We start from the raw sequence: 19,380 nt of genomic DNA on the forward strand, positions 1-19,380 counted from the left end.
CTTTACAACTTATAAAAAAAAATATAAGATGTTCATTTATACATTTTATGTTCATAGTCTGTGGGGGCATGTGTTGTGTTGTGTTTATTCACATTTACACGGACTCTGTCATGGGGGTTTACTTTGGGGACTTTTACTCTTCTGGGGGCTTGTCCGTTTGCAGGGCTCGCCCTACGGACACGCCCCCTACTGTCTTCCACTGACCGTGTTAGCCTTAGGTGTGATTCAGCATGCCCTCATGCATATGCATGACATGCTGACGTCACACCGTTTAACTGCAGCCTCCATGTAAGCCTTGTAACTCTTACACGGAGGCTTCGTGAATCCTGCCCATTGTTTAGTTTAGAACACAAACATAAAGATCACAGCATTCCTGTAATTGCAATCAAATGGGTATAATTTATAAAATATTCTTACAACAACTTAAACACATCATTAGGGCATCAACCAAAATCAGCATTAATTAATTTACCAGCCCTGAATCTCTTTGAGGAGACAAAACTAGCAGGTAGTTAACTACAGGAATGCCCTAAAGTTAGTTTTAGGGACAGCACATAACATATTTTGATTTAATATCATTGGTACACAAATTATGTGAAATATCCAGTAACACTGATTACTAGGACATTTGAGGTCATAGCTGGATTAATAGAAAGCAAGAAGTATACAAACTGCACAAATTGTAGTACATCTGTTTTGTTAGAAAATCAAAGGGCTAGCTGTAGGAATAAAAAAGTAATGTTTCAATCTGTTAACAAGTAAACTGGAAAAAGAAGAAATCTTAAAATTAACATTTGATATGAAACTATTATAGCAAAATGAAGAGAAACTAACACCAAACAATGTCTTTATTAATAAAAAAAATCAAACACAAAAATCATGGAATTGTATTACAACTAGAAAATGATATTTGAAATTTATGTATGTATATCACAAAAAATGTGTCACAAATTCTCGACCAAAATTTAATGAAGGCGAAATGTCTAAAAATGCAAGCTTAGGGTTCAGCAGAATAATGGAACACATCAAATGCTACAAATTCAAGAAGAAAATGAGGGAAAACGGGACAAATTATGGTAAAAAGGGACAACAATGAATAATCACAAAGTAGACCAACACACTTGGAGATGCCCAACAGAACATTTAGTGGATTATTTGATAAAAAAATACATTGAAACAACAAATTCTTAGATTAAAAAAATCAAATAAAAATAAAAAAGAAATTAAAATGACAAGTGGAAGGTAGGAAAGAAGTAAACAGGAATTTAACTCCAATAAGAAACAGACAGATAAGATGAAGAAAATAAATAAAAAAAAAAAAACAGAAAGTATACTGTGAAGATTGGGTGAATATAGATAAAGGCTGCCAGCCTAGCCAGATAGAATTTTGGAGATAACTCTTTCATCTGTAAATATTAATGTAAACCACAGGCTTGTTGTCTTAAATGGTAAAAATAGTGTTACATGTGGAACTGAAAAAAAATGTAATAACAGTGCACTCTACTGACTAAGTACAACATGTTATGACCCTTTGATGTTAAAACTTAGAGTCAGTAAGTCTAGAGTGAGGTATCCGGTCTATTGATTTAAGGCCAGAGTTAATGGTCAGAATTTGCATGCATAAATGTCCTTTATTGCTCTGTTTTTTGCCCAGAGGTGAAGAATGTAAATGTAGTTTCTGTTAGCCTGGGAACCCAGGGAAGTGTGAAGAATAATGTAATGCGAACCAGGAATGTCATTTTAAAAACAGGGAGAATCAAAGAGCATTAAGCATTTTGTCTTGAACATCCAACTCACCAGCACTGTCTTGCTCTATATGTAAGTTTATCTTAGACTTGTGTTTTCTGTTAGAAATAGCGAGAAGCTAGAAAAATTACACTAAGTGTTTTTCTGTGGTGTTAGAACTGTACTACTGAATTAATTTAAGTATTTCTCTGTGATCTCTGAACTCTTGACTAGCACTGTGTAGTAAAACTTATTGTTTTGTGTTTTGACTATTTGTTATTAAATATTTTTAAACCCTTTCAAATCTGGCTGTTTTTATAGAGATAATTTAAGCTGTTTAGAGTACTTGCATGCCTTTGGTAAATTGTACAAAGCCACTTCAATAGCTTTAGCCCTGGGCTATACTACCAATTGGATAATAATATTGCACAGTAATAATTGGACACCCTTTTAAGGGCCTTTGAGTAGCTGATAAATATTAGTGGGTGGTGGCAGCTGGTACTACCGTATAGTCTGGGAAAAAGGGGCACAGCTGGAGAACCTGTGCCAGCCTTCCCCAGGAGTGTCTGTGTGGTTGTATAAACTCTTCTCAAAGTGTGTGTGTGTGTGTGTGTGTGTGTGTGTGTGTGTGTGTGTGTGTGTGTGTGTGTGTCAGCTACTTGGGCAGGGACATGAAGCACTGGTTGGACAGAGAGGGTGCTGGAGGTTTTAGCTTGCCCACTAGGCTGAGATCTGGACCCTATAGCTGTGCCAGTGAGGAGTCTTATTGGGGACCTGGAGAGCAAGAGAGCGACCAGCCCCAGACTGACTGTGATCTCTGTGTGCTCTTAAGGGAAATTGCACTTTACTGTGTGTGGTTGTTATCATTTCCTCCTATATGAGACACCCCTCACTGGTGTTAGTGGTGAGGTTTGCGGCTCCTTGATTGCTGGGCCAGGGCATGGGCATCACATATTAATTGTTTGGCAGTGGTGGGATATCCACACCACATATTAATTGGTTGGCAAATACTAATTGGCTTGTAGTGGTGTGGGTAGACTGAATTCCTGTAGCTGGTGTACAGCAAGCTCTGAAGGTGTTTTGTACTCAAAATCAGTAATGCAGTGAATACTCAAGAGTTCAGATCAGAATTGTTTTATTTCTTTTGTTAGCTTAGTTAGTCAGGGTGAGCAGGCAGCATGTCAGCAGAGGAGTAAGGAAAGCTGACAAGGAGCCAGCTGGTGGAGATGTGCCTGGCTAGGGGACTGGTGCATGAAAACCTGACTAAGGCAGACCTGATTGCAGCCTTGGTTATAGCTGCATCAGAAAAGAGCAACCAGGAGGACAATCAGACTGGCAGTGGAGATATAATACCCTCGGAGAATGGACAGCTCAACCTTTCTGCAGAGGACTTAAAAATCCATCTGGATTTAAAAAGATGAGTTGGATGCCAGGCGTTTGGTACTAGAGGCAGCTGAGGAGTAAGGCATCTGGAGGGTGAGGACAAGGAGAAACTACGATGTTTGCAAGTTGATGAGAATGAAAAACTGCTACACCTGGAAGCTGAAGAAAAGGAGAGGCAGAGGCAGCATGAGAAGGAGATTCTGACTCTTCACCAGAGTCATGGAGGTAATGGGGAAGGGACCCAGAAGCACAAAAGGTCAGTAAATTTCTTCCGCAGTTTAAAGAGGGGGATAATTTTGATAGTTTCCTTCATATGTTTGAGAGGGTATGCAAACAGTATGGTGTTGACCAAAGATTCTGGGTATGGTTCCTGATCCCCTTACTCCATGGTAAAGCTGTAACTGTTTTGTCAAAAATGTCTGATGTTGCATGTTTTGATTATACTGCTGGTAAAAATCACTTGTTAGAATTGTTTAACCTAACACCTGAAATGTATAGGTAAAAGCTTTGTGAGCATAGACGTAAGGCAGATGAAAGTGTGTGTGAATATGTTGCTGAACTGAGCACTTATTTCCATAGGTGGGTGAGTGGATGTCATGTCACCACATTTGAAGGGCTGGTAGACCTTTTGGTGAAAAAAACAAGCCCTTAGCACTTTGCCTGAGGACATAAGGATCTGGTTAGCTGTGCTATTTCAGATGAGTTGGGGAAGAAGGGAGACCTATACCTGGCAAGCAGGGCAACCCTGCACAGGAAATGGACCCCCAGTACTGCTCATGGCTCTAAAGGAACCCATGGTGGGCAGCACAGGCTGCCCCAACAGAATCTGCCAGTAGCAGGGGAAGCCACTAGTCCAGGTACACATCCAGGAGCTAGGGTTAACTGTTTTAAATGCAACCAGTGGAGCCATGTGGCACACAGGTGTCCATGGAGGCAAGGTGGGGAACAAAATGTGAGGAAGCCAGTAAGTGGGAAAGACAAAATGCCAATAGTAGGTTGTCTTGAGACAACAAGAGTACCAAACTACCATCCTGCAGATGTCCTGATAGGGAAGGATTTGGATGAGGCAGTACCATGTGTTTATGCAGTTACAGGCAGTCAAGCTAGGGTATAAGCATGTGGGTCTGGTAGCCTTGGGGAGACCTAGACAGACTGCATACTTGCAGCCAGGACTGGTGAGGTGGTTACTTCAGGGAGGGAGCTACCCTGTAGCAGTGAGACTCAAGGTGAGCCACAGCTGCTTGGGGGTACTGATGGTCGCTTGGACAGAGTGACTGCAAAGGTAGAGGTGAGTAGTAGTACCCATGCTGACAGTGAGGCACCACTGTCAGATGATGCCAGACTTCCTGTGGAAGGGGAGCTGGGAAGGGTTACAAAGAGAAAGTTGAGAAAGGCTCAGCTCTCAGACCCTACATTTCAAGGCCTGAGGCAGGTAGCTAGGGAGGCACCTGATTCTCAAGGAAAGGGGGATCTGTATACTGGGACAAAGGGTTACTGTACAGAGAGTGGGCCCCTGAGGGAGGGATAGAAGGTCAGAAAGTACAGCAGTTGGTAGTGCCCAGAGCCTACTGTCTGGTGCTTTTAGCCATAGCCCATGATATTCCCTTTGCTGGTCATATGGGCATAAAACATACAATGAGGTGTATTATTCAGAACTTCCATTGGCCTGGAATTTCCAGAGATGTAACAGGATACTGCAGGACCTGTGAGCAGTGCCAAAAGGTAGGCAAGGCAGGAGACAATGTGAGAGCTCCTTTGATGCCTTTGCTTGTGATTAAGGAGCCATTTCAGAGGATAGCTATGGATATTGTGGGTCCCCTGAGTACCCCAAGTTCCACAGGGAAAAAGTATATCCTAGTGGTAGTGGATTATGCTACACAATACCTGGAGGCAGTAACTTTGTTGTCTATTGAGGCAAAGAAGGTGGCAAATGCTTTGTTAGAGATTTTCAGCAGGGTACGTTTCCCAAAAGAAATACTGACTGACAGAGGTGCCAATTTCATGTCAGACCTGCTGGCTTGTCTGTGGAAGTCCTGTAGGGTGTAGCACAGAAAGACCTCCCACTACCATCACCAGACTAATGGTCTTGTTGAGAGGTTAAACTCTACAATCAAGTCCATGCTACGGACATTTGAAGATCAGTTTTAGAGGGAATGGGACAAATATTTGCCCCATCTGTTGTTTGCTTACAGAGAGGTTCCCCAGGAATCCACAGGTTTTTCACCCTTTGAGTTGCTGTATGGGCACAGGGTGAGGGGACCTCTAGATTTAATTTGAGATGAGTGGGAAGGTGAGTGTGAGTCTCACAAGAAGTCTGTTGTGGCATACGTCCTAAACATCAGGACAAGGCTGAGGGAACTCATGGGCTTCGCCCAGGAGAACCTAGCAGAAGCCCAAAAACAGAAAAATGTGTGGTATGACAGGAATGCTCGAGCTAGAGAGTATGCTGTGGGGCAGCAGGTAATTGTTCTCATTCCTGTCAGAGACAGCAAGCTGCAAGCAGCTTGGGAGGGACCCTACAAGGTGGTAAGAAAGGTAACTGATGTTAACTACATGGTGGAAGTGCTAGGCAGAAGGCAGGGGCACAAATTGTACCATGTTAACATTATGAAACCTTACTATGATAGGGAGGCCCTTGTGCTGAGCATTTGCAGTGGATTGCAGGAGGAGTCTGAGGGAGATCTGGAGATTGATCTCCTCAGTGAGGCTCGGGCTGACACCTCAGTGGAAGGGGTAGCAATGTCCCAGCAGCTATCTCCTACCCAGGTTTGAGAAATCCGAGCAGTGTTGCAGGAATTTGGGGACATGTTCACTGGGAAAGCAGGGTGCACCCAATTGAGGCAGCACCAGGTGGATACAGGACCCCAAAGGCCTATTAGACAGCCCCCCTTATAGAATTCTTGAGGAAATTCAAACAGACTCTGAGGGAGGAGGTACAGGAGATGTTGGAACTAGGGCTGATTCAAGAGTCCAGCAGTCCCTGGGCCTTCCCAGTGGTGCTGGTGCAAAAGAAGGATGGCAGCACCAGGTTCTGTGTGGACTACAGGAAATTAAATAGTCACACAGAGTCAGATGCTTACCCCATGCCTAGGACAGATGAGGCCCTAGGGCAGCTGGGTGGGGCTAAGTGTCTTACAACTATTGATCATACCAAGGGTTACTGGCAGGTACCCTTGACTCCCAGCGCTAGAGAGAAGTCAGCTTTGTGACTCCTTTTGGCTTGTATGAGTTCACAAAGATGCCCTTTGTGATGAAGAATGCACCAGCAACTTTCCAGAGGCTGGTAGGTCATATCCTAGCAGGAGCAGGAGGGTTTGCCCTTGCTTACCTAAATGATATTGCCATCTACAGCCATTCCTGGCAAAAGCACCTTCAACATGTCAGGGAGGTGCTGGGCAGACTACAGAGGGCAGGGTTGACCATTAAGCCGAGGAATTGTCAGGTGGGTATGGCAGAGGTCTCCTACATAGGACATAAAGTGGGGAATGGTGAGATAAGGCCAGAACCTGCCAAAGTGCAAGCTATTCAGGCATGGCCTACACATTTTACTAAAAATGAGGTGAGGACAATTTTAGGGACAGCAGGATACTACAGAAAGTTTGTCACCAGTTATAGTACTATAGCTGCTCCCCTCACATACCTGACAAGGAAGAACAGGCCAGATAAGGTAGTGTGGACCCCAGCATGTGAGCAGGCATTCCAGAAGCTTAAAGAAGCTTTGGGAGGACCCCCTGTGTTAGTCGGTCCAAATTGCAGCAAATAATTTGTTGTTCAGGTGGATGCTTCAAACCATGGGGTGGGGGCTGTACTTAGCCAGATTTCTTCAGAGGGGGAAGAGCACCCAGTGCTTTATCTCAGTCATAGACTCCAACCCAGGGAGGAATGCTATGCAGCGGTAGAAAAGGAATGTCTAGCCTTAGTGTGGACAGTGCAGAAACTTCAGCCTTATCTGTATGGAAGGAAATTCACTGTTATGACAGATCACAACCCCATAACATGGCTAATCAGAGCCAGCCAGCAAAATGCCAAGTTGCTAAAATGGAGCTTGGGGTTGCAAGCATATGATATGTCAGTGCAGCACCGCAGTGGGATTAGCAATGCCAATGCAGATGAGCTCTCAAAACAGGTAATGGGATAAGATATACCCAGACAGACCTAACTCCCTCAAGCAGCGTTTCTCAAGGTTCACTTGAAAAACTAGCTTGAGTCCTCTGGGGGGGGGGGTTATGGGAAGATTGGGTGAAGATAGGTGAAGGCTGCCAGCCTAGCCAGATAGAATTTTGGAGATAATTCTGTCATCTGTAAATATTAATGTAAACCACAGGCTTGTTGTCTTAAATGGCAAAAATAGTGTTACATGTGGAACTAAAATAAAAATGTAACAAGAGTGCACTCTACTGACCAAGTAAAGCATGTTGTGACCTTTTGATGTTAAAACTCAGAGTCAGTAAGTCTAGAGTGAGGCATCCTGCCTATTGTTTTAAGGCCAGAGTTTATGGCCAGAATTCGCATGCATAAATGTCCTTTATTGCTCTGGTTTTTGCCCAGAGGTGAAGGATTTAAATGTAGTTTCTGTTAGCCTGGGTACCCAGGGAAGTGTGAAGAATGATGTAATGTGAACCAGGAATGTGATTTTAAAAACAAAGAGAATCAGAGAGCATTAAGCATTTTTCTCTTGACCATCCAACTCACCAGCACTGTCTTGCTCTATATGTAAGTTTATCTTAGACTTGTGATTTCTCTTAGAAATATCTAGAAACTAGAAAGATTAGACTAAGTATTTTTCTGTGGTGTCAGAACTGTACTACTGAATTATTTTAAGTATTTCTCTGTGATTTCTGAACTCTTGACTAGCACTGTGTAGTAAAAAGTATTGTCTTGTGTTTTGACTATTTGTTATTAAATATTTTAAACCCTTTCAGCTGTGGCTGTTTTGTAGAGCTAATTTAAGCTGTTTAGAGTACTTGCATGCCTTTGGTAAATTGTACAAAGCCACTTCAATAGCTTTAGCCCTGGGCTATACTATCAATTGGATGGACACCCTTTTAAGGCCTTTGAGTAGCTGATAAACATTAGTGGGTGGTACTACCGTATAGTCTGGGAAAAAGGGCACAGCTGGAGAACCTGTGCCAGCCTTCCCCAGGACTGTCTGTGTGATTGTATAAACTCTTCTCAAAGTGTGTGTGTGTTTGTGTGTGTGTGTGTTTGTGTGTGTGTGTGTGTGTGTGTGTGTGTGTGTGTGTGTGTGTGTGTCAGCTACGTGGGCAGGGACACGAAGCACTGGTTGGACAGAGAGGGTGCTGGAGGTTTTAGCTTGCCCACTAGGCTGAGATCTGCACCCTATAGCTGTGCCAGTGGGGAGTCTTATTGGGGATTTGGAGTGCAAGGGAGCAACCAGCCCAGGACTGACTGTGATCTCTGTGTGCTCTTAAGGGAAATTGCACTTTACTATGTGTATTTGTTATCCTTTCCTACTATATGAGACGCCCCTCACTGGTGTTAGTGGTGAGGATTGAGGCTCCTTGATTGCTGGGCCAGGGCACAGGCGTCACACATGCAATCAAAAGAAATGGTAGAATAAAACAAGCAAAAGATTAAAGAGGTAGCACATATCACAAAATATTTGACTTGCTATGGGTAATAGAAGAAAAACTCAGAGAAGAAAATCAGAACCATGAAGTTAAGAAAAAATGAATAAAGAAAAGAAACTAAGGAGCAGGATGAACAACAACGAACCTAAAGAATGAAGAAGTAAAATAGAGTAGATAGGAATATGACAGAAGAAAGTTGAAGAGAAACATTGCATGATCCACATCAGCAAGGATGCTTCTAAAAACATCGAAATGGATTTTATATGGAGAACTAGAATGTTTTAATGAAATTGTCATCAAGGAACAAAGGGATGAGGAGGAAAACCTCAGAAGGAAGAAAGGAGTGAAACAGATAAGCACACTTTCCAGAAAATGAGAGGAGAAACAGGAAGACAATGAACGAATCATAAAAAGGAACATTCAAGAGAGATGGCAGTATATATATTAGAAAGTCTATAATGAAGTATGTAAAGACCTCAGTGGGGAAAAGATTGCAAATTGTTTGCTGTCTGCCTGAGTTAAGTGTAAATGTTAGCGCTAAGACTTTGTATCAAATAATGAAGAAAGACAAAACGCAAATTTAACACATGACAGAATAAACAAGGTGAGAGATGGCTAGATCTGGAAAACAGTGTGATAAATTTCTCACGTGTTAAAATTAAGGCATGCTTTTCTGTATTTTTCCAAGTAAACAAATAGACACCAAACAAAATCATAAGAATAATTGGATATTTAGAAAAGTTGCTTAATTTAAACTCATTTAGGTTCTTTGAAGACTTGTAAATACATATAAATAAAAGTCCGGCTCACAGAATAGACTTAACAAGAATCACAGTCTTTTAGAGAGAAGAACTGCTGAGTCTTACCAAGTAAATTAATATAGCAATAACCCACGCCTGGGTGTGGGTAATGCTGGATTTACCCATGGTTGGTGTGGTTTGGTTACGAGGGCGAAGCCCGAGTGGCCAAACAAAGCCAACCATGGGTAAATCCAGCATTACCCATACCCAGAAGTGGGTTATTGCTATTATGCAATGACATTATTTAAGAAAAATAATAATTACTTTTCTTAAATAATGGCATTGTATAATGCCTCCTTGCTGCCCTTCTGCAGCTGTATGGTATTCTGCGGCAGTTCTGATGTACTGCGCATGCGCATGCCTACGCAGTACATCAGAGCTGTAGGCAAAAGCAACGGAGAAAGCAAGATCTCTGTTGCTTTTTAAAAAACTGTTTCGCTATGTTAAATGAGTTTAACATAGCAAGACAGCTTTGAAAAAAGCAACGGAGAATATCTGTTGCTTTTTTAAAGCTGTCCCGCTATGTTAAACCCATTTAACATAGCGAGACAGTTTTGAAAAAAAGCAATGGAGAAAGCAAGATCTCCGTTGCTTTTTAAAAACTGTTTTGCTATGTTAAATGAGTTTAACATAGCAAGACAGCTTTAAAAAAAGCAACAGAGAATCTCTGTTGCTTTTTAAAAGCTGTCTCGCTATGTTAAACTCGTTTAACACAGCGAGACAGTGTGAAGCAACGGAGATCTTGCGTTCTCCATTGCTATAAAAAAAAGAGTTATAGTAAGGGAAAAAGTCCAGACGACCGGACCTTTTTCCATTATTATAACTCTGATTTACAACGTGCACACTGACCAATCAGCATGCACGTTTTTGAATATTTAATGAAGGATCGTTGTATAATGAGGAATAACATTGGACGGAAAACCATATGGGCAAGTATTAGGTGCTAGATTCATTAACAGTTACACAAAGTGTAACTATCGTGTACACGGCACAGCGTGCCACACACCGTAGTGGTATTCATTAAACATCTTTACACTTAGTAGAGACACAGCTACACAAGTAACTGAATTACTTAATAATTAACCAATCCAACATGGCAGTGCTATTCATGAAGCTATATAGCAATCATATGCAGTCATTATAGCCATTTGCCCTGAAAAACTCTTTGTATAGCAGTTGTTGCTGCCATCAGAAAGCTGTGTGTGCAACAGGCTTTAATTACAGTTGCTGCTGCTGTTGCCAGACCTCTGCCAAGAAGAAGAAGGGTTTTTATACCCTGTTTGACTTAATATAGACTGCATGACACAGAAAACTGTACAGCAAAACCGGGTAAACAGGGAAGCAGTATAGTAAATATGCAGCCTCATCTGAGGCCCAAGGTAAGAGTTGAAACTGTTTGAAAAACAAAAAAATAGCTAACTGCTTAGTCCCATATACAACTAGTTATATGCTTCTAAGATGAGACATCTGTCCTGTGTACAGTAATGCCAGTAATACTGTATGTTTGTGATGTCTGCAAAATCCACCTATGGATTTTGCATAATAATGTGCATCAAGCATTTTACTTCTCCACACATGTATGGAACCATAACTACATTAAAGAAATGTGCTAAAACCAGTGTACAGTCATCATCATTGGCACAGGGTGGTGGTAGGAGAGAATACATGAAGGGAACCTAACACCAAAGAAATGATTGAGAATTACTGAATTGTATTGCATATGGAAGTTCTGCAGTATAACCACTGATGTTATCCTCCATGTCAGAATCATCAATGAGTCAGTGTGAACCCTCTGCTGAGGTGTCAGGTATCTTTGATGGTGGATGAGAACTTCTTATTTTCAGTCAGTGGTGTTTTTTAGCAAGCCCCCACCCCCATTTATTCCTGGCCAATTTCATATGGCCTATATATCATTCTCTGCAGCACTGTATGGCACTTTACAGTATGCAGATGTCTTTGGCACCATATCCCTGTATGAACTGAAAAATAAAAGAAACATGAAATATACAATGAAGATACAAGTGCTTGTTAACAAAACAAATACATATGTGTGTATGAATATATACATCCATCATGTACAAACATGATTTAAAAATTAAAGCTCCATATTAATACACAGAAGTAAATTAAGTACTCAAGAAATCTTCAGAAAAGTAAAGAAAATGAAAAACAAGTGTGCATCTTACGTAATGGTGACAACAGCTGTGTAACTGAGTAGTACACTGCAGCATTAAACAAAGCAATGTTCTCTTTGTGTAGTATATATGGCTGAAAGTGTTCTTAGATAACCACTTGTATGAAGGGTGGTCAGTTCTATATAACAGGATTAACTCATTTGAATAGCTATAAATATCAACATCCTGACCCTGCTAGAAAGTGATACAACACTCTTCTGCAATAAAATGCCAGATGGGCATAGAAAATGTTCAATAATATCATGTTACACTCATCACAAACATTTGTAATATACCGATTAACTGATATACATGCCTATGCCACCAGCAAGGGACAAGCAATGCATATATTAAGCTATGAGTATAATGAGTATGTTGTGAAATGCAATCCATCAGTAAGACTGAAATACAACATTTTGTGAAAAACAGTAGCATACCTTTGCATCATGTTAGTTGTAACACTAGAAACATGTTTTTTTAGCAATTTAACAACATGCACCTCTCTGGATAAAGTGTCTCCCATTCCATGAAACACACTTCCTTGCCTATACAATAACCTTGATATAGTGCAGATTCAGCCCTGTGAGGACTGTGAATATGCAGATGAGGTGTGAACTCATTAACATTCATGAATTCGAAAATCTGCACTAACTGCAGAGAATGTAAATATGGTATAAAGACCCTGCATCTGCAAGGATGATCACAGAGAAGTGTTACCTGCAAAATGCTTGTAAGCGTGAATGATTAGTCTGACTGCAGTATAAATCAGAGCCTGTCAGGAAAAAGACACATACATGAAATTTTGTGACAACTTTCTGTTTCTGACTACAATTGTGTCTGCAATTCTAAGGAAGTAGATTATTCATTGAAACATATATCAACTGAAAGGCAAAGCACATAACAGTCTTCCTAGAGAAGCATACATATGGGAATGATGTTCACAAAATAAAGAGAGGCGAAGAGGTGCAGTATTCATTTTTTATTTTATATTGTGTGAGCAAAGATCATCTTCCCTATCACAGCAACATACTTATCTAACTGCAAATTACAAAGGCCAAAGTTTAGAACTTGTTTCTGTTGCACCTGTAAATGTCAATTGATACTATGTCACATATTGAGTATGGGTAACTGCTTTTTTATCTTCACGGTATAATGTGTGTGGCACATAGTGATATGAATTTGAAATGTGTCTTGTGAATGCCCTGATGACTTGTTTGTTTGTGTGAACATAAAGATGTTTAATGGGCATGTGTGTATTTTTTATCCTTTCCTCCTATATGAGATGCCCCTCACTGGTGTTAGTGGTGAGGATTGAGGCTCCTTGATTGCTGTGCCGGGGCACGGGCGTCACATTATTACATGCAGAACAAGATGGAAGTGTTCTCTTAATATCCTTTGATATAGAAGGCCATAATACTAGTAATCATGCCCTTCTTTTGGTAGAATCATTTCTTGGGTGGCCACAATGCAAAATGGCAATGTACTCTTGTTGCAAACATTTTGGAATAATCAGTTTTGGACCTTTCATGATAATACCATTGATTGACAAAAATCTCATCTATGTAAGGAAAATAAGGTTGCACTTCTACTGGTAAACAACACTGCTTTGAAGGCCATCCTTGACTGATAAAGTGGTTGAGATTCTGAAGTATTGGATCTAAGGCTGTTTGACTTCTAAGCTCATCAAGACGTGTCGAAGAAAAAATTCTCACTTCCATGACTTCAAATACAAGTTTCTCACGTTCATGCTGTTCAGCTGTATTTATGGATGATCTTGATAATGTATTGGCAAGATAAAGAAGTTTGCCTTTTGTGCAGACAAGATTGAAATTATACTTTTGCAAATTCAATATCATGCTTTGCAATATGGCAGGAGCTGTATGCATATGCTTTCTCAAAATAGTGACTAGAGGTTGGTGGTCTGTTTCTGTTTGTATTGGGCGGCCATAAATATAATCATGGAACTTTGAACATGCAAACACATTGCCAAGAGCTCTTTCTCAATCTGTGTGTACTTCATCTCAGTCTGGGTTAGGGTTCTAGATGCATAGACTACTGGTCTACCCTCTTGAAGAATGACTGCACCAAGACCAAACTTCAAAGCATCACAAGAAAGAGTAATTGGTTTGTGAGAGTTGGCAGACTGGCAATTCTCTGTTTCAGGACATCAAATGCTCTTTGGTGTTGTTCTGATCAGGACCAGGATACATCTTTGTGTGTCAACTGTCTGAGTGGTGCTGAAAGTTGGCTCAAGTCTGGAATTGCCTAGACAGTTACCCATGCCAAGAAAACATTGTAAGGCCTGAACATTGTCTGGAGCTGGCATCTCAAGAATTGCTGTTTGCTTGAAAAGATCTGGTTGTAAGCCTGAAATGGTAAGCGAATGACCAACATAAATAATCTCTCATAGCCTGAATTTGCACTTCTGAGGATTCAACTTAAGATTCACTTCACTTGCTCTTATCAGAAGTTTCTTGGGGTTTCTGTCATGCTCGGCTTCACCATTACCTCCTACTAGAATATCATCTACTATAAAAGCACATGGATAACCAGAAAAAAAATTATTCCATGGCATGCTGGAAGACTGGCAGAATTTATCTTAAATGGCATTCTCAAAAATCTGTACCTGACAAAAAGTGTACTGAAACTGGTTAGCAACGAGGATTTTCAGTCAAGCAAAAATTGCCAAAATGAACTTTTTTCATCCAAAACAGAAAAAAAAACAGTGGCATTTGGTATAAAAGCAGTGACTTCTTTGACTGGATGATGAGGTCTTTTCAGTGCTTTGTTCCAATCTCTTAGAGCAATACATATTTTGATGTCATCTGAGCTTTTCTTATGAGCTATCAGCATGGAAGATACCCATTCATTTTTTTCGTCAACTGGATAAATCACACCTTGCTGCATCATTTTATCTAGCTCAGCCTTGAATCTGTTCTGCATAGCTACTGGAACTTTCCAGGCTGGTCTGACAACTGGGCTGACTTCATGGTCTAACTTCATGGAGTACACAACTGAGAGTTTGCCTAGTTTGTCTTCAAAAAGATCAGCATAGGTAGAGAAAATAGACTGGGCAAAATTAGAACAGTGGTCTTTTAAGCTTCCATGGTGGACTTTAAATGAAAGTAGTCCCATTTTCAAACTGTCTCTGAGGCCTAATGATGACTGTACGTGCCTTTTGACTATGTAAAATTGCCACTCATAGCTGTTCCCAGCAGAGTAACATGAAAGTATTACTGAACCTTCAATTTGAATTTCTTCACCACCATAAGCAACAAGCTTCACACATTTTGCCAAATCAAGCTTCTCACCAGCACATACTCTAGCAAATGTTTCTGCTGACATAACATTGCACTTTGAATCTATGTCAGTTTTGAGCTCTATGGGTCTTCCATTTATCTGAACAGTGCAAAATATTAAATTCTTTGTCCATAAATCTACTGTATAGACTGTTCCATTAAACACAGACATACCATCAACATAAAAAGTAGGGTCACAGCTTTCTAACTGATCAACTTGTCTCCTTGAATGTTCTCTTTTAATAAAATAATGAACCTATTTTGATTTACAAAATCTTTGGAAATTATTCTGATTTTTACATCTGTGGCATTGCTGACCAAAAGCTAATCACTTTTCTCTTTTAGATACATGATTGCCACCATAATTATGACAGTGGACTATGAGGCTAGGTGAGGGCACATGCTTTGAGTTTGCTGACTCACCCTTGTGCTTGACTGAGACTGTGTGTGCTCTAGAATTTGTTAGAAAACTATGGGGTTTACCAGGGGGTTGCTCCAGGTAATGCAACACTTACATGTGGTTGGGCCTGTTTCTTTTAACCAAGTGCTGCATACATTCAACATTAGCACTATAAGATACTGGAAGCATGTATTTCTCATTTGTAAGCGTATTTGTGTGCTTTTCTGTGGGCTCATATAACTGACAGATCTCAATGGTCTTATTCAAAGTTAAATCACTGTCTTGAAGCAAAATCTTTCATACAACATCATCTTTAATAGCACACACAAGTCTGTCTTTTATCAACTCATCCCTTAAATCACCAAATCTGCACATTTTAGATGTGTTTCTCAAGTCAGTTATATATGCTGCAAAAGTTTCCCCATGTGTTTGATCCCTTGTGTAAAATAAGTACTTTTCCATTGTAATATTCATTTGGGAGTTACACATTTCTCTAAATTTACATTTTAAGCACTTGGGGTCTTCCCTTGATTCAACTGGTACCATTATATGGCAGTTTCCCCTACCCTGCAAACACAGCAGGTGCATACCCAAATGAATGCTCTCTTTCTATGGCCTCTGAACCAACTAAATTAAGCAGAATAATTGCCTTTGTATGTGCATCTTTTTCAGAAAATGCAGCTTGTATGAAAATATCACACTCTTGCTCAAACACTCTCCAACTCTCTGCAGTATTATTGTCAAACATAAGTGGACCAGGTTTTCAAAATCTGTCATCCATGCCAATAAAATATGCTTAAACAAATTGCAAGTATGGCCCTTGTAATTATATACGAACGTGCACATACATCAATTACTTGTAATAACATCCAAATGCACAACAAACTCTTCAAAATACTGTACTTTGTGAAATATGCTTTGAAATGGCTGTATTTTACAAAATAACTGTACTGTACTGTAAATTAATGCAAAAAAAGTAGTACATAGTGAAACATGTGGTCTTTTTCCTTATTTTATACATTTTATGTGATTCAGACATTGTTTCAAACATTTTCTTAACTATTTGGAATATTTTTTATCAATATGTCACAGTTTTGGACATTACGTTCATTAGAATTTCGTTCTGAGTATTCTGAATTATTTTTACATTCTTTGAGTAAGAAATCATTTAAGGAAGTTTTAGTACCTGCAATTCGTTTCTGATCTGTTTTGTGAGCTGTATGTGCAGTAGGGATAATCCATTCCTCTATATTCCTTCAACATTAACTGAATGCCTCTTGGTCTTGATTCTGGATCCCATTCTGACACCATGTCACTCATCCTATGTTATGATTCAAGGCGAACAGGCAGAGTAGTTCAATTATATGCTTTATTATCTAAAAATACATCAGGATGGAGAGCAGCAGCAACATAAAATAGGAACAAACTGATTAACTGACAGACCATTACATACATGCATGCTTACATCTCAACAGCTCTACAAAATTTCAGTCTGGCTTGTATGTGCTCAGTATTTATATACATGTGCAAGCCCATGGAAAGCTTCTTAAAGGTATACATACAGATCTACATAGACCTTGTATTTCTGGTATTGTTTGACTTACGAATGTGCAGGAGATTCATAAGTGTGGGGTTTGCGGATGCCTTGTAAGCCAGGCATAGATCACCCCTCATTATTCTATAAGACACTGTGTAGATGGAAAGGGCTTTAAAGTGCTTTTCATAAGGCAGGTTTATTATGCCTTGTATTATTTTTGTAAGGAAGCTCTGAGGTCATTCTAGTTGCTGCATATGCCTGGTCAACTATTCTATGATTGGTCTGATAAGGGCAGAGTATAGTGGGATAATGACCTCTTTGGACCTAGATACCATGCACTTAGTTATAAGCTACACAACATAAAAGGGTTTCCTTATCCCTGTGGCCACATGGTGGTTGAAGGTAAGTCTACTGTCTACATGTGTACCCAGATCCCTGACCACTGGGTTGACTTTTAGTGGTGTATTATCAACATGGTAATTAGACGGGATAGCTGACTTCCCAAAATATATGATTATGCATTTCTTAGCATTCAGTTTAAGACCATGGCTTTGGCACCATTTATTAGACATATATAAGCTTCTTGAAGAATATTAGTTTCTGTAGAGGAGGCAATGATAACTCCCAGCTTGCAATCATCTGCAAATTTAGTCAGCCATGAACCTTCAGCACTTGCTTCCACTTCAGAGAAAAAGATACCAAAAAGGAGCAGGCCCAATACAGAGCCCTGGGGAACTCCACTAGTAACCGGCCTCTTGGTGGAGATGATTTCACCATTTTTACCTTCTGGGTCCTGCCATTGAGCCAGTTGGCTATCCAGCAGGTGGTAAAAGGGTTTATACATAATATAGTTAGCTTGTATATAATTCCTGAGTGGGGTATTGTATCAAAAGCCTTGGCCAGATTGAGGTAAGCTGTGTGCACAATCTTGCCCTCATCCATTGCTTTGATGACCATCTCAAAGAAATCCACCTGATTTAATAGGCATGACATTCCTTTAATGAAGCCAAGCTGTGATGCATCCAGAGATTGCAGGTTACCTATGTCCTCATTTATCATGTACATGATGATCTTTAAATGGCCTTACATATGAGGCTGGTCAGAATTAATGGCCTGTAGTTACCCATATTGGTGGATGGACCTCCTTTGTGCAAGGGAATAAATGCAGCCATCTTCCATTCCTTGGGCACAAAGCCTGACTGTAGGCTCCCATTGAAAAATGATTCAAGTAGACAAGAGTGGTCATGTTTCATGCTATTTAATAAGCATCTCAGGATGTTATCGGGGCCCATTGATGCAGTTTTTTTGGCCTTGGAAAGTGCCTTGTTTCTAATAATGGTTGGGGGGATTGTGGTATGCAGTATTTCCTTTGGATTATTGGGGGAGAGTGTTGGGAGAAACTTAGCTGAACTTGTCAGGCAGAAGGTTGGCAATGGCATCTGGTTCAGTGTAAGTGATGCCATTTACAATAAGTACTGCATATTGTTGCATATTTCCCTTGAGGTTATTGACAAAGCTGTAGAAAGCTTTGTGGTTTGCCAGAGAAGACATTTTTTCTTCCCATTTAGCCTTTGAAGTATTAATTAACCCTTGTAGATGCCTGTTTAGATTGGTCAAAAACATTTAGTATGCTGGGCATTATTCCTCCTGTGCTTGGCCAAGATTTTTCTATTGTTTTATATCTAATTGATATTATGATTCCACCAGGGTGGATTGTCTTTTGAGTTTGCCTTATTCTTAATATGAGTGGGCAAAGCTCACTCTATACAGCTATCAATATAGTTGTACAAGGATTTTGTAATTAGCTCAGTATATGCTGTGGTATTTATTGGGTTTGGGGTGCTTGGAATTTAGCCAAGGTGTCACTTAGTAGAGCGAGAGGTTAGCTTTGGACTAGTCCCTAAAAGCTGTTGGTATTGCTGGGTCCAAAGATTTATTTTTATTTCAAGCAATACAGTCTGACAAGTGAGGACATTACACTGCATGAGGAACATCATTCCTCCATGTGTGTGAGTACACGGTCAAGGATGTTTTTATCCCTGGTTGGAGAATGGACCATTAGAAATGGTGTAGCATTCTCAGTCTGTATACTGAGATACATAGTATGGGTTTCCTGGGAAATGAAGGGTTCCTATAATTTGCAAGGATATGGCATGAGCCCTTGTTTATGGTGAGCTGCATATGTATGAGTTCCATTGGGTTATGCAGTTAACAAGTGTGGATGTGAGGTTGTTTTTAATACAGACTGAGACTCCTCCACCTTTAGTTCTCTCCCGTGCAGCAACTGGTCTAAGGTGTGAAAGGCATTATATCCTTGCACTGCCAAAGTACTGTTCATGACTTTAAACCATGTCTCCATTACTACACAGATGTCTACAATCTCCGGGGAGAGGAAGGCTTGCAGGAAGTGAGCTTTCTTGTTAAGACTTCCAGCACTGAGCAGTACCACCTCCAGATATTCCTTACTAGGT

This window comes from Protopterus annectens, chromosome 2.part0 (genome assembly GCF_019279795.1).
Source record: "Protopterus annectens isolate FY-2018-M chromosome 2.part0, PAN1.0, whole genome shotgun sequence".
Taxonomy (NCBI): domain Eukaryota; kingdom Metazoa; phylum Chordata; order Ceratodontiformes; family Protopteridae; genus Protopterus; species Protopterus annectens.